Here is a 23,212-nt window from a genome sequence, read left to right on the forward strand (position 1 = left end):
ACACTATTCCTCCCACTGACACCAATGATGGGTCACTATTCCTCCCACTGACACCAATGATGGGACACTATTCCTCCCACTGACACCAATGATGGGACACTATTCCTCTCACTGACACCAATGATGGGAGACTATTCCTCCCACTGATACCAATGATGGGGCACTATTCCTCCCACTGACACCAATGATGGGACACTATTCCTTCCACTGACACCAATGATGGGACACTATTCCTCCCACTGACACCAATGATGGGACACTATTCCTCTCACTGACACCAATGATGGGAGACTATTCCTGCCAATGATACCAATGATGGGACACTATTCCTCCCATTGATGGGGCACTATTTATCCGAATGACACAAATGATGGGACACTATTCCTCCCACTGATACCAATGATGGGGCACTATTCCTCCCACTGACACCAATGATGGGACACTATTCCTCCCACTGATACCAATGATGGGACACTATTCCTCCCTATGATACCAATAATGGGACACTATTCCTCCCACTGACACCAATGATGGGACACTATTCCTCCCTATGATACCAATAATGGGACACTATTCCTCCCACTGATGCCAATGATGGTGCACTATTTCTCCCTATGATACCAATAATGGGACACTATTCCTCCCACTGACACCAATGATGGGGCACTATTCCTCCCAATGATACCAATGATGGGGCACTATTCCTCCCACTGATACCAATGATGGGGCACTATTCCTCCCACTGATACCAATGATGGGACACTATTCCTTCTACTGACACCAATGATGGGACACTATTCCTCCCACTGACACCAATGATGGGGCACTATTTATCCGAATGACACAAATGATGGGACACTATTTATTCTAATGATACAAATGATGGGACACTATTCCCCCCACTGATACCAATGATGGGACACTATTCCTCCCACTGATACCAATGACACCAATGATGGGACACTATTCCTCCCAATGATACCAATGATGGGGCACTATTCCTCCCACTTATAGCAATGATGGGACACTATTCCTCCCAATGATACAAATGATAAAAAAAAAGGTACAAAGTTTGATAATTGAATCTAATAGATTAAACTTAGACAACTTAACAATGTTTTTAAATTAGTCAATTTTTTTATTTTATTATCTTTAAATTAAAAAAAAAAAACAATATTTATGATTGTAAATTTATTCATTTTTTTTCTATGATTTATTTATTTTTAATTTATCTTATCTATATTGTATATTATATCAACTATGCCATTATTAAACAAGAATAATATAAAAGTTAGTACATATCTCAATTGTTTATTTATTTATTTATTTATTTATTATATATATATATTTTTTAAAAATCAATGCCAATATTTTTGAGAATAAAAGGCCGGGCATCTATAGGTGCGGGAAAGGCCTAATTTATGGGTGATGATATTACTGCATCTATAGGTGCGGGAAAGGCCTAATTTATGGGTGATGATATTACTGCATCTATAGGTGCGGGAAAGGCCTCATTTATGGGTGATGATATTACTGCATCTATAGGTGCGGGAAAGGCCTAATTTATGGGTGATGATATTACTGCATCTATAGGTGCGGGAAAGGCCTCATTTATGGGTGATGATATTACTGCATCTATAGGTGCGGGAAAGGCCTCATTTATGGGTGATGATATCACTGCATCTATAGGTGCGGGAAAGGCCTCATTTATGGGTGATGATATTACTGCATCTATAGGTGCGGGAAAGGCCTCATTTATGGGTGATGATATTACTGCATCTATAGGTGCGGGAAAGGCCTCATTTATGGGTGATGATATTACTGCATCTATAGGTGCGGGAAAGGCCTCATTTATGGGTAATGATATCACTGCATCTATAGGTGCGGGAAAGGCCTCATTTATGGGTGATGATATCACTGCATCTATAGGTGCGGGAAAGGCCTCATTTATGGGTGATGATATCACTGCATCTATAGGTGCGGGAAAGGCCTCATTTATGGGTGATGATATTACTGCATCTATAGGTGCGGGAAAGGCCTCATTTATGGGTGATGATATTACTGCATCTATAGGTGTGGGAAAGGCCTCATTTATGGGTGATGATATTACTGCATCTATAGGTGCGGGAAAGGCCTCATTTATGGGTGATGATATCACTGCATCTATAGGTGCGGGAAAGGCCTCATTTATGGGTGATGATATTACTGCATCTATAGGTGCGGGAAAGGCCTCATTTATGGGTGATGATATCACTGCATTTATAGGTGCGGGAAAGGCCTCATTTATGGGTGATGATATTACTGCATCTATAGGTGCGGGAAAGGCCTCATTTATGGGTGATGATATCACTGCATCTATAGGTGCGGGAAAGGCCTCATTTATGGGTGATGATATTACTGCATTTATAGGTGCGGGAAAGGCCTCATTTATGGGTGATGATATTACTGCATCTATAGGTGCGGGAAAGGCCTCATTTATGGGTGATGATATTACTGCATCTATAGGTGCGGGAAAGGCCTCATTTATGGGTGATGATATTACTGCATCTATAGGTGCGGGAAAGGCCTCATTTATGGGTGATGATATTACTGCATCTATAGGTGCGGGAAAGGCCTCATTTATGGGTGATGATATCACTGCATCTATAGGTGCGGGAAAGGCCTCATTTATGGGTGATGATATTACTGCATCTATAGGTGCGGGAAAGGCCTCATTTATGGGTGATGATATTACTGCATCTATAGGTGCGGGAAAGGCCTCATTCATGGGTGATGATATTACTGCATCTATAGGTGCGGGAAAGGCCTCATTTATGGGTGATGATATTACTGCAATTGAAATAGTCAACTAAACAATTTTTTAAAATCATTACATCTTTATTATCGTTAATGTTTTTTTTTTAAATATTTATGATTTGAAATGTATTAATTTGTTTCATATTATTAATTTATTTTTATTTTATCTTATCTCGATTGTATATGCAATTAACTATGCCATTATTAAACAACACTATAATAAACGGTAGTACATATATCAATCATTTATTTAATAATTCATTATTCTATCTATTCCTTTTTTCTTTTTGTATAAAATAATATTGGGCCATATTCTCAAACTGAGATACACTTAAACATGCCTAAGATACGACGGCCTGCGCCGTTGTATCTTAGGCTGCAATATCTACGCTGACCGCTAGGTGGCGTTTCCTTTGCGGTCAGCGTAGAATATGCAAATGACTAGTCACGCCGATTCTCTAACGTACGCTTGCCCGTCGTAGTGATTTTACGTCGTTTCCGTAAGCGATACGCGGCGTAAAGATAAACATGCCCCCTTGGTGGCGTACCCAATGTTAAGTATGGCCGTCGTTCCCGCGTCGAAATTTTGAAAATTTAACGTCGTTTGCGTAAGTCGTCCGTGAATGGGCGAAAGGACGCCATTTACGTTACCGTCAAAACAAATGATGTCCGTGAGCCGTCATTTAGCGCAATGCACGTCGGGTAATTTACCCGACGGAGCATGCGCATTACGATCGGCGCGGGAGCACGCCTAATTTAAATGATCCACGCCACCCTACCAGGATCATTTGAATTAGGAGGGCTTGCGCGGGTGGACTTTACGCTACGCCGCCGCAAGTTTACAGGTAAGTGGTTTGGGAATCCGGCACTTGCCAGTTAAACTTGCAGCGGAGTAACGTAAAGGACATACGTTACGCCGCCGGAGATCTCTAAGAATATGGCCCATTATATTTATTATTTAATTTATTAATTCATTATTCTATTTATTTATTTATTTTTAAATCTATGCCCATATTTTTAATTATCAATTAATCTTATATTTATCATCAATTTAAAATTAAAATTCTAGAGTTGCTGATAATACATTTAGTACTTCCCGACCCGCGTATTGTAAATGTACGCCCTCTTTTTAAACATGGATATCTCAGTAACGGCAGCAGCTGCTGTCACAACTGAGATATCCATGTTTTCAGCGGGCGGCCGTGTAAACGATAACGGTGGTCTCCACGGCGGATTCGCCGCGAGATCGCCGTTATCGGTGGCGGGAGAGGGCCCCCCCCCGCCGCTTTTCCGCGCCCTCCGCCGCTTACCGTAGCCGTCGGTAGCGGCGGAGGAGATCGGATGCTGCCAGCTCGTGTGTGAGGACTTGAGTGAGGGCAAGATGGCCCCCACCCGTCCTCATAGCTCTGCTGGGCGGAAGTGACGTCAAAACGTCAGTCCCGCCCAGCCTCTTAAAGAGACCATTTTTTTTTGTCATTTTTTTAAATGACAAGTTTTCCTTTTTTTTTATTTTTTGCATTTAAGCCTAAATATAAGATCTGAGGCCTTTTTGACCCCAGATCTCATATTTAAGAGGACCTGTCATGCTTTTTTCTATTACAAGGGATGTTTACATTCCTTGTAATAGGAAGAAAAGTGATAATATTTTTTATTTTATTTTTATTTTAGTGTAAAAAATAATAAAATCAATAAAATTAAATAAGAAAACAAAAAATTTTTTTTTTAAAGCGCCCCGTCCCGACGAGCTCGCGCGCAGAAGCGAACGCATACGTGAGTAGCGCCAGCATATGAAAACGGTGTTCAAATCACACAAGTGAGGTATCGCCGCGATCGTTAGAGCGAGAGCAATAATTCTAGCCCTAGAGCTACTCTGTAGCTCAAAAAATGCAATTAATAGAATTTTTTAAACGTCGCCTATCTAGATTTTTAAGGGTAAAAGTTTGACGCCATGCCACGAGCGGGCGCAATTTTAAAGCGTGACATGTTGGGTATCATTTTACTCGGCGTAACATTATCTTTCACAATATATAAAAAAATTGGGCCAAATTTATTGTTGTCTTATTTTTAAATTAAAAAAAGTGAATTTTTTCCAAAAAAAGTGCGCTTGTAAGACCGCTGCGCAAATACGGTGTGACAAAAAGTATTGCGATGACCGCCATTTTATTCTCTAGGGTGTTAGAAAAAAATATATATAATGTTTGGGGGTTTTAAGTAATTTTCTAGCAGAAAAAACTGTTTTAGTCTTGCAAACACCAAATCTGAAAAACACCTAAGGTCTTTAAGTGGTTAAAACTTACCATTTTCGTGTGCTTGGTTTAGATGCTGTCTTTAATGGCTCTGAATGGCCTTGTGGGTGGGTATCCAAGCATGAATATTAATCGTGGGGCGGGATAGTGGGCGGGATAGTGGGAGGTTTAGTGGGCGGTTTACTAAATACATGTGAAAGAGCTCTCCTGCCCGTTTTTTAAACTGGGCATGTGCGAGCGCAAGGGACACTGGGAAATGTAGTTCGATTCACTACAGCAACGTCAATCACACGAACGAGCGCCGAGATACAGGAAGTGAAAAGGAGAAACGAAAGTAGAAGCCACAGGGAGATTACATGATAGGATTTAAGCACTTTTAAAGCGTTTTTAACAGGAATCCTTAAACTATTCTGTCTGTATTCCTTGCAGACAGACATTTTAGCACCAAAAATTTTTTTCCTTTAGTGATCCTTTAACCACTTAAGACCCGGACCAATATGCTGCCTAAAGACCCAAGGGGTTTTTACAGTTCGGGACTGCGTCGCTTTAACTGACAATTGCGCGGTCGTGCGACGTGGCTCCCAAACAAAAATGGCTTCCTCTTTTTCCCACAAATAGAGCTTTCTTTTGGTGGTATTTGATGACCTCTGCGGTTTTTATTTTTTGCGCTATAAACAAAAATAGAGCGTCAATTTTGAAAAAAATGCAATATTTTTTACTTTTTGCTATAATAAATATCTCCCAAAAATATATAAAATAATTTTTTTCCTCAGTTTAGGCCGATACGTATTCTTCTACCTATTTTTGGAAAAAAATATCGCAATAATCGTTTATCGGTTGGTTTGCGCAAAATTTATAGCGTTTACAAAATAGGGAATAGTTTTATTGCATTTTTATTAATTTTTTTTTTTTACTACTAATGGCGGCGATCAGCGTTTTTTTTCGTGACTGCGACATTATGGCGGACACATCGGACTATTTTGACACATTTTTGGGACCATTGTCATTTTCACAGCAAAAAATGCATTTAAATTGCATTGTTTATTGTGAAAATGACAGTTGCAGTTTGGGAGTTAACCACAGGGGGCGCTGTAGGAGTTATGGTTCACCTAGTGTGTGTTTACAACTGTAGGGGGGTGTGGCTGTAGGTCTGACGTCATCGATCGAGTCTCCCCTATAAAAGGGATCACTCGATCGATGCGCCGCCACAGTGAAGCACGGGGAAGGTGTGTTTACATACGACTCTCCCCGTTCTTCAGCTCCGGGGAGCGATCGCGACGGAGCGGCTATAAACAAATAGCCGCGCCGTCGTCACGGATCGCTCCCCGAGGCTTACCGACCTCCGCATGTACCGGGGGGGGGTCCCGATCGGAACCCCGACCCACGTCAAGCAGAGGCCGTACAGGTACGTACATGTGCCTGTCCGTGCCATTCTGCTGACGTATATGTACATGAGGAGGTTGGCAAGTGGTTATTGATGCTTAAAGGGTCACTAAAGGAAATGTATTTTTTTAGCTAAATAGCTTCCTTTACCTTACTGCAGTCCTGGTTTCATATCCTCATTGCTCGTTTTTGCTCTGATGTTGCTGTAATTCTGCTCTGATCTCCACACTTCCTGGTTGTCTGGCTCCGTATGAAAAAAGTCATGGGAGAGTTTAGTTTGGTTTTCCTAGCCATGACTCTCTATGGCACTGTCCAGCACAGAGGCATGAAATAACATGCAAAGACTAAACTACTTTCAGTTTCGTTTTTTGCATCTAGGAGGCACATTATATGATTGCTTTTTATCTATTTTTAATCGTTTTTAAAAGGAATCAGTTAACTATTATGTCTCTATATCCTGTAAACAGTCATTTCAGCAAAAAATGTATTTCCTTTAGTGATCCTTTAAAGTGAAAAAAAAAAAATCTTTTAAATATGGTACCTGCTGGGTGTCTATAGTAGTGGCACGTGTTTAGAAATGTCCCTGCACGGGGCGCGTGGCCTGGAGAGCAATGGAGTAGGTCACGTTTACTGTGAGCTCCGCTAGCCTATACTCCTAATCAAGCATCCTGCACTAATCCTGCTCATCTTCAGCCATCCGCTGTGTTGGGGGATCTGCCCTTCCTCACCTGCTCATCTTGGGGGCCTGCCGGCAAGTTAGAGCGCCGTTTGGAGCCATCGTCACGGGGCCTCCCTGATCCTGCATCTCCCCCCTAGGAAAGGCCCCGGCTTCGGCCTGCACTCCGGAGCGGCGGCCATCTTGCTGCACCCGACGCGCGGCCTCCGGCGGACTCTCCTGTCTTCCCGGACTACCTGGCACTCGGCATCCTCCTGGAGCAGCCCCCGGACTGTCTGCTGCCGCTGGCAGGGAGCATCCACACCCTGCTGGGGATATAGGACGGACTGCGGTTGCGGCCTACATTCCGGACCGGCGGCCATTTTCCTACACCCTCCGGTAAGCTCTCCTGCATCCCCGGGCTGCCCGGAGCTCGGTGATCTTCCAGAACGGCCCCCGGACTGCCTGCCCCCACTAACGAGGCGCATCTACACCCGGCTGCGGAGGTGGGATAGGCTGCGGCCTGCATTCCGGAGCGGCCATCTTGCTTCACCCGGCGGAGGCCTTGGTGTGTTCCCCAGGCCTCCCTGTGTGCTCTGCTTTGTGAGACCCCCTGGAGCAGCCCCCATACGGCTTAAGACAGATACCAAAGTGCGCCCACACTATTCCTGGAGCGATGGCCAGCCAGCTGTACACTCCGCGACCCGAGGCAGGGAGGAATTATGTTTCCGCCGAAACGGACATCCGAGGCGATCGACAAGCTGGCAAAATTCTGCCACCAAGAACAAGACCCGCAGGCCAGGAAGGGGCAACAGTGCATACTCCGCGACGGTTCATCAGGGCGCTGACACAGCTAAGGTCCTAGATGCCATTGCAATGCTGCAAGGAACCCTTACCGCCAAAATAGACGAGGTCAAGATTGATATCTCTCTATTACGCCAGGACCTGTCCAAAGTAAGAGACAGGGTCACCGAAGCCGAGACACGAATCGGAGCAGCAGAGGACATCCTGCATCCCCTGAGCCATGCCACCGAGGACCTGCAACGCCAGATTCGCCAGCTACACACCCATCAGGATGATATGGAAAACCGTTTGAGGCGCTGTAACCTCCGGTTCATCGGTCTACCTGAAAAGGCCGAAGGTGCCAAACCTGCTGAATACCTGGAATCGCTCCTGATCCAACACTTTGGAAGAGAGACCTTTTCTATCATGTTTGCGATGGAACGGGCGCATCGCATCCCAGCTAAACCTCCGCCTGCGGGAGCCCCCCCAGGACCTTTATCGCCAAATTCCTCAATTTCAGAGACAGAGATACCATCCTTCGGCTGACCAGAGAGAAAGGAAACATCACCCTGGGTAACGGCCATGTCACGGTGTTCCCTGACTTCTCAAGTGAGGTTCAAAGAAAGCGTGCGCAGTTTCAGGATGTTAAACGGCGGCTCAGGGTAGTGCACCTTAAATATGCCATGTTGTTCCCGGCGAGATTGAGAGTGGAGGAGAATGGTAGAGCCATTTTTTTCGAGGACCCAAAGGAGGCTGTGCGCTGGTTGGATCAACGCGAACAACCGGAGGGTTGAGCGGGTGCACAGTCGATTGCTGTAAGTACTATTGCCATTGTCGGACGTTGGCGGGCCCCACTTTTCTCCTAAGTGGCCCATCCGCTGTGGGGGAGTAGTTACATCCCATCACTTGGGTTTTTTTTTTTCTTTTTCTCTTCCTCGCACAAAAGCCCCCCCCCCCTCTACTCTTATTCTCAACCCCCGATCCTCTTTACAACCCGTACAGTATGTATATATATATATATATATTTTTGGGGGGGTTAGGGGGCCCGCTCCCTGTGCTACTATTTTTACGGGGGGGGGGGAAGGACTCGATGATAGGCTTGATGATATCCCTGGACACTCGGCCCCTGGCCTGGAGCTACTTGGACCACAGAGGCTTTTATTATGTGCTTCTTGCTGCTTCCGCGGCAGTTTCCTGAAGATGTTATGGGGCGGAGGCCCCCAGAAGAAACACTGGTACACCAGGATGACTGTATATCCTTGTAGCGAGAGTTTCACTCAAAGGCGAAGACGCATAGAACATGCATTGTGCCCTGCGCTATGCAGTGAACAATCGCCCCCACTATGTTTGCAACCCCTTCTTTTCCCTTTTTATTCTGCACTTTTCAGTTCACCATACTCTAAGTACTGTACCTCCAGCCAGCGTTGATGGCTGGAAGCTGATTTGTCTGAAGGTTGCAAGGGAATGTATGCTTTCACCAGGTTGGGGAGGTGAGAAGCCGGGAGGGAAGGAAAATGCCGGATCCCTTGATCAGAGCATTGGGAATGTTAGCACCGTTGTGCATTTTTTATTTACTTGGAATGTTTTTAAGCAAGCAAGTATCACACTCGCAACAGGTATGTTTGGTTATGTCATGGATGTGTTGTCTCAGCCTGGGGTGGGTGCTGCCCTGCCGATCCATATGCAATCTCAGTGACAATGAACACCATGGTGGACATTAAATTTATGGTATGGAATGTGCGGGGTTTGCGGGATAAGATTAAGCGGACAGCCGTGTTACAATACTTGAAAGGTCAGAAAGTAGACATCGTCGCATTGGTAGAAACACACGTTACGGGCCACTTACAGGCGGCCCTAAAGCGCCCTTGGGTGGGGTGGGCCTATCACAGTACCTACACTACTATGTCTAGAGGGGTTACAGTGCTTGTGGCAAAATCTACGCCCTTTGAGTTGATCTCCGTGGTGTCGGACTGGCAGGGTAGATACCTCTTCCTACATGCAATAGTGGGGGGTGACCCCATGTTGATATTGGCTAGCTATATCCCTCCTCCATACAGATCGGATGTGGTTACAGAAGGCCTTGCATTCATAGCGCAATACCCGTCCGTGCCTGTGGTGTGGATGGGGGATTTTAACAACACGATGACTCCATCCCTGGATCGCCCAGCGCAGGCGGAACCCAGACCTGGAGAACCACTGCACACTAGGTTGTACCGCACGCTGACTGAATTTGCCCTTATTGATGTCTGGAGGCATGCCAACCCCACGACTAGAGCATACACTTTCCAGTCGGTCAGCCATAATACCATGTCAAGAATAGACTTTGTGCTAGTTTCAAGGACCCTTCTGCCAAAGGTCACAGGCTCCGGCTTTGCTCCCAGGATCCTGTCAGACCACTCTCCGTGCTGGCTGACGGTGTCCCTGCGGGTGGCCTGTCCTACCAAACAGTGGCGACTGAATCCACACTGGCTGTCCCTTCTGAAGGATCGCGACTCCATTGTAAGGGAGTTGTGGTTCATACAGGGGCCCCATGCCCTCGCCACACGCTGGGACGACTTTAAAACTCATGCCCGTAGTATATTATCCTCCAGAATAAATAGGCTGAAACGGGAGTCTACGACTATACTCCAACTCACTTCGGATCAACTGCGGGACCTAGAGGAAGCATATAGCTCCAGCCCTACCCTTGAAAACCTGGATAGGGTGAAACTGCAGACCCGTCTGGTCACGCAGTTGCACACGGAGAAGGCTAAACAGCGTGGTTTTTTTTTGTAGGCAAAGGGTGTATGAGCAGGGGGAGAGGGCTGGGAGAATGTTGGCCTTTTTGGCTCATATGGACGACAAGCCTCCGGTCGTGGTGTTTCTTTGTGACCCCGACAGACATACTGTAACGAATCCAGGGCAAGTAGCAGCGCAATTTAGATGATTCTATGGTAACCTTTACAAATTCCAGAGCACGTACATGCGACGGGAGATCCGCGCGTACTTATCTACCATACAGTTCCCCCGACTGAATCGAGAGCAAGTTGAGCTTCTTGATGCACCTATTACGGCACAAGGCGGTTGCGCAGCTTGCCAAATCTAGGGCTCCGGGGATGGACGGACTGCCTCTGGAATTTTATGCAACTTATTCAGACATTTTGGTCCCCAAATTGAAAGCTTTGTATCAGTCAATCTTTGATCAGAACTCACTCCCCGAGTCTATGCGGGAAGCCCAAATCATAGTTCTCCCCAAACCTGGTAAAGACCCACACTTCCCTGAATCCTATCGGCCTACAGTATCTCACTCCTTCAGGTAGATATCAAAATCTTAGCTAAAATTATGGCCTCAAGGTTAAACACTGCTATTAATTCATCCGGACCAAACTGGCTTTATGCCGGGGAAAAACACAGCTATGAACATCAGGCGTCTGTACATGAATATTCAAGCCCGACATGATAACTCTGGGACGAGGGTGGTGGTGGCGTTGGACACAGCTAAGGCCTTTGATTCTGCAGAATGGCCATTCTTGTGGGAATGCCTGCATAACTATGGATTTGGGTCACGCTTTATAAAATGGGTACAGCTCCTGTATCAGACACCCAGGGCCAGAGTTTTTGTGAATGGATGGCTCTCGGAACAGTTTTCATTAGAGAGGGGTACCCGACAAGGGTGTCCTCTTTCCCCCTTGCTATATGCGTTGGCGGCTGAGTCACTGGCCATTGCAATCAGAGCCCACCCGGATCATTCAGGGTCTGCGGCAAGGCCCCACTGTAGATAAAATAGGAATGTATGCTGATGATACCATCTTATATCTAGCAGACCAGAGACCATCACTCCAAGCTGTGTTACAATTAATTGAACAAATGGGGGGATACTCGGGTCTGCGTATAAATTGGGACAAATCCCAAATTCTTCCAATAGATGTATTTCCCCCCCTTTCACAAGCCCCCCTTTACCACTCGCTAGGGTATCCAAAATTAAATATTTGGGGGTGGAGGTGACTATGGACCTAGTTGACTATACACCCATGAATGTAGCTCCCCTGTTTGAATTACTTAAAAGCAAAACGCAGACGTGGTCCAGACTACCCTTGGGGGTGATGGGACGCGTAAATCTGATTAAAATGATCATACTACCCAAGATTCTATACCTAGTGTGGCATGCCCCCCTATATATCCCCTTAAGACTTTTTAAACAGATGGAAGCCATTCTTAATTCATTTGTTTGGGGTAATGGTAGACACAAACTGGCTTGGCAAATCTTAAAGAACCCAACGGATATGGGTGGTGTATCCCTCCCGGACCTACAAGACTACTACCTGGCCTCGCAACTGTCTCACATATATCATTTCCACAAGTCGGAAATGCAGCGCTACAGATCCTTGGTTTGTGACAAACCGGGGGATCCGACGCACACACCTGTTCAGGCGATCCTTCGTGGGAAAAAAGCACCCGGTTCTGCCGCACGGTACAACTCAGGCATGTTGTTACATCACCAAAGGATATGGGAAATATCTCTTAAAAAGCAGAATGTGGGGAAATTTTATTCTCACACCCCGCTGTGGCTTAATAGCCATATGCCGGAACTGGAAACTGTTCCAAACTCGATAGTTTGGGCTAGATATGGAATATTATATCTCCATCAGGTTTTAACAGATTCAGGGCTCAAACAGTTCCAGACCCTTAAGGAGGAGTTCTCCCTCCCACACCAACTAACATTTAAATGCCTGCAGCTCCGGCACGTGCTTAGAACCCAGATACCAAACCTAGATGTAGGGATGGAGCCACCTCCTGTGCTGGACGTTATTTTGGGGGATGACCCCTCCAAACTCATATCACGCCTGTACTACATGATTAGACGACGGGGTGCAGCTGCTATTGTCCATAGGGCCAAGACGGGGTGGGAACAGGACGTAGGACCCATAGCTGATGATGAATGGGACGAGATCTTGGAGGGGAACTAAGACAGTGTCTCCCAAGATGTCCGACAGACTGACACAACTGTATATCGTGCACAGAGCCTACCTGACGCCTATGCGATTGGCAAAGTTTCAGCACACGCCGAACCCGACGTGTCGCTTGTGCAGGGCTGACCCTGGCTCGTTCTACCATCTGATATGGACTTGTCCCCATGTTCAGACGTATTGGACGCAGGTTGTCCGTTTCCTCCATGATGATATGGGTTCCCCTGTGGTGTTGGACCCCAAGTTATGTATTTTGGGGCTACTGCCAGATGTGGAGGTGGAAAAATATCACATCATATTTATCTGTGAAACATTATTCTTGGCCCGTAAGGTGATAGCTCGGGGATGGATGCAGACTTCTCCCCCCACACTTCGGCACTGGAAAAAGGCAGTTAATGACACCTTGCCCTTTAAGAAACTGATCTACACACACAGAGGGTCCACCCAAAAATATTCCAAGATCTGGGACAGATGGTTGGAGGATGGGGAAACGTGTGTAAATGTTCTGTGCCTGGTGCATGATTTCTATGTATCTGGGGCATACCTTGTTAATATAATATACTTGTAACGGCTACCCAGCTAGGGAGAGGGTCTCAGCCGTTGGAGAAGTCCTTTTCCCTGGCAAGCTGCGATATGCAAGTACCGCCGGTATCCCCGTCCAATAGATCCAGAGAGAGAGAGAGGGTTCCCCTTCACGAACGAGACAAGGCTACGTTGAAGGGTCAAACAAGACTGACTTTTATTGCACATTTCACCTTGCTTTTAATATGGTTACAAAGACTGTACAGGAACAATGACACTCTCCGTTCCCCCCCCCCCTCACACAGGGGGGGGCTTCAATACACATACTTTGAAATAATGACATTCCCTTGAGCCAATCAATCTCTAGACGTTTTGGCTCCAAGCTGACATTTAACATGACTTGATCAGACAATAGAATTCAATTAACCTTTAAAACAATTACACACTCACACATAACAGCCTCCGTATGCTGAGGGGATTAACTACACAAAGGAGAGTCCATTAGCTATGCAAAGGGAATATTAGCATTCAGCAGTGAAAAAGTCCCTTGTATAATTAACCCTTTGAGCTCAGAATACAATGTGGTAAATCCAATTGTAACGAGCCATGCAGTTCTTTGTAGACCTCACTGTAGGAGTATTATAGGATGTCCAGGCAGAATAGTTCATAAGTCCGTTACAATACTTGTGTATGTATTTTCGCTGTCCAACCATACGGAAAAACTCTCTGAGGCTAAATGTAACTAAATGACTTGTAAACTGTGCTTTACATCAATAAAGTTGTTTTTTTTCCAAGTAAAAAAAAGAAATGTCCCTGCACAACATGAGATTACTCTCAGAAAAAGGTAATTTAAGACTGCTTGCGGCTTTAATGTAATGTTTGGTCCCTGCAATATGGATAAAAATCATTGAAAAAAATAGCATGAGTTTTCCCGCCACCACTCCCCCCAGGTCATTACAAGACCCAGTGCCGATCCTGACCTCCCTGGGGCCCTAAGCAAAATGACATGGCACATTAAAAATGAGAAGCAGGGGGCGCTGACGACAGTGACATGTCACATTAAAGAAAGTTGAGAAACGGGGGGAGGGGGTGTTCTGCTGTCGTAAATGACTCAGGCCAGCCAGCGAGTTGAGAAGCGGGGTGAGGGTGCGAAAATGACTTCTCACCAGGCGGGGTCTCTAGTAATTTGGGGGCCCTTTGCAGCTTTGCGGGGCCCTAAGCAGCTTGCATAGTGAGCCTATAGCGAGGATCGGCCCTGACAAGACCGTCTGGCCCTATATACTTTGAACAGCAGTATACAGGCGGTGCAAACAAGATAGGGACTGTAGGTTTGTTAAGTAGAATCAGAACCATGTCATACTTTGCTCCTGCATATTGCACAATTTCCTAAAGAGACCCTCAACAAACTACATGACACTTGTGCCTGATGAGGCCACTGATGTTCCAGTGGTGGTGGCCCGTGAGACTGTCCATACAGGCTTGGCCCCCCCAAAGCGCACGTGCTGTGTGGCAACAATATGTCGATTATTTTAGGGGTGGGGGGGGCCATTACAATGCCAGATCTTGGCTCAATAAATTTGTTTTTTGGGAAATAAAAATTCTAGAAAAAAGGGGGGTTGCCATCCGGGGCCCCCTTTGAACAAATTCTGTGAAGAACTCCTGTTCTCTGAAGGCCTCCATTATTCCTGAAAGTCAAAATTAAGCAAAAAAAACTAATGTCAGTCAAGCCTTAGCTTCCTCCCCATATCTAACCCACAAACTCATCCACTGATCATAAAGTCCAAAAATCAAGTTTCGTATTGTCGTACTGCGCGATCGTTTTTCCGACTTTTTCTACCGACTGTGAACGACGTTCTCATTCCGGCAATAACCCTTTATACACTGCGCATGTGAGAAGCTCCACACGTTTCCCCGCCCATGACGATCGTTCTAGTGATTGCCACGCCCCTTTTTAGTCGGTCAATGCAAGACGGTGAAGAGAGTCTGAAGACATGATGGAGGAGAGGCAGGAAGCTGCAACCAGGCAGGAGAGAGGCCAGGCACACACCAGGAGGAGCAGGAGGTACAAAGCCACCAACATGAGCTTCGACGAGATGGTGGCTATTCTTAAAAAGGAGGACTACGACGGCAAAAAAGGGCCTTTCAAGAACCCCAATAAACTCAAGGCCCAGATCATGGAGAAGGTGCAGAGGACTCTCCATGCAAAATTTGGGGTGCAGAGGTCCAGGGAGCAGTTGCGCAAAAGATGGTCTGATTTGAAAATCCGAGAGCCGGACCAGATGGAGCGAATTCGAAGAGTCCTCAGAAGACAAAAGTAATTTTCATGTGTACTCTGAATATTTGTTTTTATTATTTTGCGGCATGTGCTTTTTATTTCAGGTTGTGTATATAGACAGTTCAAGAATAGATGTCTCAAGGTTCATGTTTGTGGGCATAATAATCGGTTGGTCATTCTATTTAAGATCTTTTTATGTGAGACCAATTTTTTATTGAATGTAGATGTGTTATTAACTAGATTTAAATAATCCAACTTAAGTCAATATACAGTAAAAGGAGAGTATGCTCAGCACAGCAGTTGATTACACATATGGACTCACTAGCACAATGGTTGGCATGGCCAATCCGCCCTATAGGCTCGCTATGCAAGCCGCTTAGGGCCCCGCAAAGCTGCGAAGGGCCCCCCAAATAACTAGAGGCCCCGCCTGGTAATAAGTCATTTTCGCCCCCTCACCCCGCTTCTCAACTCGCTGGCTGCATGGGAGAAGAGGCAAGAAGTCAGCACCCCTTGCTTCTCAATTTAATGTAAGATGTAATTTCCGACAGCAGAAAACCCCCTCCCCCCACTTCTCAACTTTCTTTAATGTGACATGTCACTGTCGTCAGCGCCCCCCCGCTTCTCATTTTTAATGTGCCATGTCATTTTGCTTCGGGCCCCAGGGAGGTCAGGATCGGCACTGAGTGTTGGTCACAAGAACAACCTAGTTAGGGTGTCACACAGAGGTGATCCAGTGTATACTTGTTGTTTTTCCATGTAGGAAACTTGGCCAAAGATAGAGAAATGCAGCAGCTTTGGTAATGGATAAAATCCAGTGTTAAGCTTAGAAGGATTGTAAAAACAGACAATTGTACCACACTTTATAAAAAGAATGATTGATATTCCTCTTCCAGGCCTCTAATCTTTTTGATTCATCTATCCTTTTTTTACAATCTCATAGGCAGCAATGAAGCTGCAGCAGTGGAGCCGACCAACCCCACACAGTGCCAAGCCCCACCCTCGCCGGATGTACAGGAAGTGCAAAATGCCACCACATCAGGTCAGTGTCATACAGCACAGCTTCAGGTAATACATGTAGGCCTGCATAATTGTTGTAACGGAACCCCGTTTACGACCTTCCATCAACTACGACAGCTCATCTGACACAGACAAACCAGCAGGCATCCCATTTCCCAGAATAACAAGACTTGCTCCGTGTTATCTGGTTTCAAATGTAAAACAACTTTAATGGTTCACTCTCAGCTTTTATACAGTTTTCAAGGCACAGGAACAATCAAACTCTCCACCCACACATCACACCTTGGGGGGCTTCAATACACCTTCAGATGGCTAATTGCTAAACATTCTAGACATCTCGGCGTCGGGCTATAATTATCATGACCTAATCACTGCACATTCCTTCATTAACAGAACTCAAACAAAACACCATCACACAATGATCTCTTCTCAATCCACATCCCTAGACAGACGTTCTGTCTCCGCATACAGCTTGACCGAAAGCTTGACCGAAAGCATCAATGGGCTTTAAACAGTGTTATCACACAATGGAAAGGTCTTAGGAGCAGACCTGAATTAACACCTCTACAGCCTTACACAATGGACAATGGAATATCTTAGGAGTAGATGCAATTAACACCTTTCAAAAGAATGTGTCCCCACATTGAATAAGCCAACAACTTGTGATATCTCAAGACATCCTGCAAACATGAATTATTCTTAATGTCCCATCTCATGTAATACATGAATTATGATTCACTCGCACCCCATGCCCAAAGGGGCACAGGGTGGACTCAGACCCAAGAGTTATCAGTGACGCTGACACAGGAGTACCCCCCATCCTCACAAAGTCTCTGTTTGTCATGGGTCATTCCATTACATCTCTCCCCTTTCGGTGGGAGACTGACACAGGAGGAGACCCCAAACGGGTTGACTCCGAAGTTAGTCAGTAGTACCAGTCCTTCAATGCTGGTATCCATACCATACCCCAAATAAATTGCTCCAAATAGAGCATTACTCACCCCGCCAACCTCTGCCTCTCTCAGAGAACCTGCCTGCCGCTAGGGAGAGGCCTGGACTGGCCCTTCTCCCTGGAGTCCTTTCAGCCGCTGGAGAGAAGACAGGGTGACTGGGCTCAGTCCATCATGCTGTTGGGGGTCTGGGCCAATTGGCCCCCATCCCTGGGGTGTACCAGTGGAGACTGAAGTCCCATCCACTGGTAGGTGAAAATCCCCCGATGCTTGCAAAGCAAAGCCGACATCCTCCTGTCTCGGTGACGCACCATTTTCTGGGGTTGTGTCAGTGGAGACCACAGTCCCATCCACTGCCCCTGGAACTCCCTCTTCCGTTAGTTGAGAGCAGAGGCTTGTGGCACTCTGCTCTGTTGCCAGCTCTTCCGCTGGGTTGCTGTGAGGGGAGACCACAGTCCCATCCCCCGATGTCAGCTCAAGCTGCAGTTGTGTGCAGCAGCCAGTAGCATCCTGCCCTGCTTCCAGTGATTCAGCTGGGAGTAAACGCTTTACCACCACAGCTTGTTGCTGGGGAGAGGGGCCAATTGCCCCGGCTCCCTGGAACTCCACTTCCATGGCGACTGGCATCTGTACCACTCCCCTCTCTTCAGTTGGTGCTGCTGTGACTTCTGCTGCTGCAGCACCTCTTTGCTGTAGCCAAGTGGCATCCACAGCCACTAAAACCTGGTCTATGATCTCCGGTGGAGGATTAGGTCCATACTGTGCCAGTCCACGTCTAACAGCCCGGTCAAAAAACTCTTCATCGGGTGTCCTGTCTGTTATGCTGGGCCTTTCTGTTACGCTGGGTCATTCAGGTCTATCCATTTGGACAAGCTCTGCAATAATGTCCCTTCTCTTACGATTGCAGGCCGATCTGCCCCGGCTCTCCAATAAGTCCTTGAGGGAAGAGAGCTTCAGCCATTCATACAGCGTCTCCATTGTCCTGTGTCCTTGTAGCCGTCCTTCTGCCCACTGCTGCCACCACTATAACGGAACCCCGTTTACGACCTTCCATCAACTACGACAGCTCATCTGACACACAGACAAACCAGCAGGCATCCCATTTCCCAGAATAACGAGACTTGCTCCGTGTTCTCTGGTTTCAAATGTAAAACAACTTTAATGGTTCACTCTCAGCTTTTATACAGTTTTCAAGGCACAGGAACAATCAAACTCTCCACCCACACCCTGGGGGGCTTCAATACACCTTCAGATGGCTAATTGCTAAACATTCTAGACATCTCGGCGCCAGGCTATAATTATCATGACCTAATCACTGCACATTCCTTCATTAACAGAACTCAAAACAAAACACCATCACACAATGATCTCTTCTCAATCCACATCCCTAGACAGACGTTCTGTCTCCGCATACAGCTTGACCGAAAGGAATTCTCACCTCTGAGCATCAATGGGCTTTAAACAGTATTATCACACAATGGAAAGGTCTTAGGAGCAGACCTGAATTAACACCTCTACAGCCTTACACAATGGACAATGGAATATCTTAGGAGTAGATGCAATTAACACCTTTCAAAAGAATGTGTCCCCACATTGAATAAGCCAACAACTTGTGATATCTCAAGACATCCTGCAAACATGAACTAATATTAATGTCCCATCTCATGTAATACATGAATTATGATTCACTCACACCCCATGCCCAAAGGGGCACAGGGTGGACTCAGACCCAAGAGTTATCAGTGACGCTGACACAGGAGTATCCCCCATCCTCACAAAGTCTCTGTTTGTCCCGGGTCATTCCGTTACAATTGTAATACATGTTTTTTTCCAAATTTCAGGAGGTGTCGGAGCTGTTGGTGGCGGATTGGACACCTACAGTGCCCAGGTCCTAATTGGGGAGATCATGTCCTGCAGGGCAGAAATAGAGGACACAAACATCGCCTTAGAGAAGATTATAAAGAAAAACCGAAAGGTGGACCAAAAACTGAAGAATCTCATTGATGTGCTAAGGAGGGTTTAAAAAAAAAAAAAAGAGAAAAAAAATTGATGTAGACAAGTATTTCAAAGCAAAAATATATTTCTTGCCAAAAAAAAAAAAAGAATTTCTATTAAGATATTTTTTGAAAAAATAAAAATGACACATTTTAAGTGTGATACAATAAATATTTTTGGATACTCAACAATGTGTGGCTTCTTATTATATCAATGCTGCCTAAAAGAACAAATCTAGATTTGTGTAGCTAGATTCAGAGAGATTTAAGTCAGAATTTGCGTCTGCGCTAATTTAAGCGTATTTTGGTAACCAGATACGCTTAAATTAGGCTCAGATACGAGCGGCGTAAGTGTCTTACACCCTCGTATCCTAAAGTGTAATTTTTAGGCTGACCGCTAGGTGGCGCTTCCATTGCGGTCGGCGTAGAATATGTAAATCAGTAGATACGCCTATTCACAAACGTACGCCCGGCCGACGCAGTACAGATATGCCGTTTACGTAACGCATTAGCAGGCCTAAAGTTATTCCATCAAATAGATGGATTATTAATGTTAAGTATGGCCGCCGTTCCCGCGTCGAAATTCGAAAATTTTACATCGTTTGCGTAAGTCGTCCGTGAATATGGATCTACGTAATTTACGTCCACGTTGAAATCAATAGGCCCGTGTGGCGTACGTTGCTGCAATGCACACTGGGAAATGTAGGCGGACGGCGGACCTGTTAGCGGAGGAGGCTAAACAAATAAGAGACGCAGAACTACAGAAGGATAAACAAATAAGAGACGCAGAACTACAGAAGGATAAACAAATAAGAGACGCAGAACTACAGGAGGATAAACAAATAAGAGACACAGAACTACAGGAGGATAAACAAATAAGAGACGCAGAACTACAGGAGGCTAAACAAATAAGAGACGCAGAACTACAGAAGGATAAACAAATAAGAGACGCAGAGCTACAGAAGGATAAACAAATAAGAGACGCAGAGCTACAGAAGGATAAACAAATAAGAGACGCAGAGCTACAGAAGGATAAACAAATAAGAGACGCAGAACTACAGGAGGCTAAACCAATAAGAGACGCAGAGCTACAGTTAAAACTGGCAGCAGTCCAACAAGCAGCCGCACATTCTCCAAACAGTGAGTACAGCACAGCAGACACAAGGAAGATTCCGTTTAGCGCTTTTAAAGCTTTTGATGAAAAGGACTGTGAGATTGATAACTACCTGGCAGATTTTGAGCGACAATGTAACCTGCACCGAATAGCTAGAAGAGAGTGGGTTGCAATATTGTCAGGCAAACTGTCAGGCAAAGCTTCTGATGCTTTCCGGACCGTGCCAGATCAGGATATCCATAGCTACGCCAGGGTTAAAGAAGTGCTCCTGGCTCGTTATGCAGTAACCCCAGAGTCCTACCGTCAGAAGTTCAGGGACTCACGCAAAACCACGGAAGACTCTTACGCAGAATGGGCATGCCAGCTGTCCCTGTCGGCCTCTAACTGGGTTAACAGCAGCCAGGCCACCACCGCAGAGGACATTTTGCAACTAATGCTCCTGGAGCAATTTTACAATCACATCCAGATGGATGTCAAAGACTGGGTGAGAGATCGCAGGCCCATGACTCTACCAGAGGCCGCGAAGTTGGCGGATGAATATGCGGATACTCGCAAGACAAACCAGGTCACACCACAGGTACAACCTCCACGACCAACGGTGCCCTCACACCCACCAGCCGCTAGATACCAACCTTCTAACAGACCGGTGACATCTAGCCCTCGCTATCCACGCCAGGAGAACAACGCTGCTTCCGGTGCAAACAGCTGGGTCACTTCAAGCAGAATTGCCCCATGGACGACAACACCAGGTCAAATTGGTCTCGACCTGGGTACCGCCCACCAGCAGCAGCCCATTGTGTAGACTCGGCTTGGGATCCCCAGGAGCTGGGTCAGGAAGAACCATTGGGCACCCTTTACGAAGCCCTCATGGTACAATCCGTTATTACGGACAACAGGAAACACCATTGTCAGCTGGGCATGGGTAACGGAAAAACCGCCCGGGGATTAAGAGACAGCTGGGTGGGCGACAGCCATGAGCCGGAGGGGCCCTGGAGGGAGCTGGGCAGAAAGAGGCACCGCCTGCTACCCTCCAAGAAGAAGAGGTCCTGGAAGCCGTATAACAAGCTGACCTGGGAGGAGAAGAAGCGTCTGGAGGAGAGGGAGTCGCAGCGGGCGTCCCAGATGCGGGCCGAGATGTTCGCCAAGGGCCAACCGGTGGCCCCTTACAACACCACCCAGTTTCTGATGATGAAGTACCACGTGGAGAGCCTGCAGGACATGAGCAAGCAGGAGCTGATCCGTGAGTACTTGGAGCTGGAGAAGTGCATAAGTCACATGGAGGAGGAGAACAACCGCCTGAGGTCACAGCAGGCCGACCCCCCCAGGCTCCATGAACTGGAGATGGAGCTGGAGAAGCTCAAAGAGGAGAACCGGCGGCTGCGGAGGGAGCAGGGGGTGGCTGACCCTATGGGGCACTGATCCAACCCCCCTCCCCCAGACTCTGAGCACCAGTGCTACAGCATTTCAACAAATATAACTTTTCCTTTTTATGAATCTCCTGTGATTGTCACTTCAGAGCCATAACCTGCCCCCTCCCATAGCGGGACACCTAGACGGCGGCGCACAGACCCATCCGCCGTCTTCACACTGACTTCTGGTGACTCTGCAGATCGCACAAAGACTTGGGGACTGACCGGCGTGTGATCTGACGACCCGGTGGCATACCTGAGTCTGAAACAGTTGCCAAGGGAGGTCAGTTACGCCACCATTGAAAAATAGTGTTTGGCCTTGGTATGGGCACTCAAAAAGCTCACACCTTACCTTTATGGCCGGGCTTTCACTCTCATTACCGATCACAACCCCTTGGTGTGGCTTAACCGGGTTTCAGGGGACAACGCCCGTTTGCTACGCTGGAGCTTGGCCTTACAGCCCTATGACTTTACGATTCATTATCGCCCAGGCAAGCAAAACGGGAATGCCGATGTATTGTCATGCCAAACGGAGTTAACCTCGGACTAAAAGCTCTGAACCCGTCAACCCTACTGGACCAGGAAAAGTCCAACCGAGTTGCCGGAGCAGGGAGAAAAAGGGGGGCCATTGTGAAGGACTTTTATGCAATTGCCTATATGCTTCAGTTTAATTCTCTCCCTGCTATTTTAATGTCTGTGTGTTGTGTGTAGAAGGTGATTTCATGTGTGACTCATTCCTCTGCATAACAGACTGTTGAAAGGCTAATGTCCCATCACCAGCCAGCTCTCTATTCTAAAGGGTAATTGATCTATTGTGTTGTGTGAAGAAGACCTGTGTTTACCCTTAAGAGATGTGTATTGTATCGTCAGGCTAAATGATTAGATAATTGGCTCATGTTAATTATTCTGATTGCTTCATTGTAGTAATTAACTTCACTGATGTCATTATCTAAAGAAATGTGTCTTCAGGGTCGGCACCAGAGTGTCTACCTATAATCTGTATGGGAGCCCAGTGTGTGGAAAGGGGGTGGAGATTTCACTGTTCTTTGATTGATGATTAGCTTGTAAACTGTATATAACTAGGAGAATGCTGCCATTAAAGTGTGTCTCTTCCAGCATTAA

Source organism: Rana temporaria, chromosome 1 (assembly GCF_905171775.1).
Source record: "Rana temporaria chromosome 1, aRanTem1.1, whole genome shotgun sequence".
Lineage (NCBI taxonomy): Eukaryota > Metazoa > Chordata > Amphibia > Anura > Ranidae > Rana > Rana temporaria.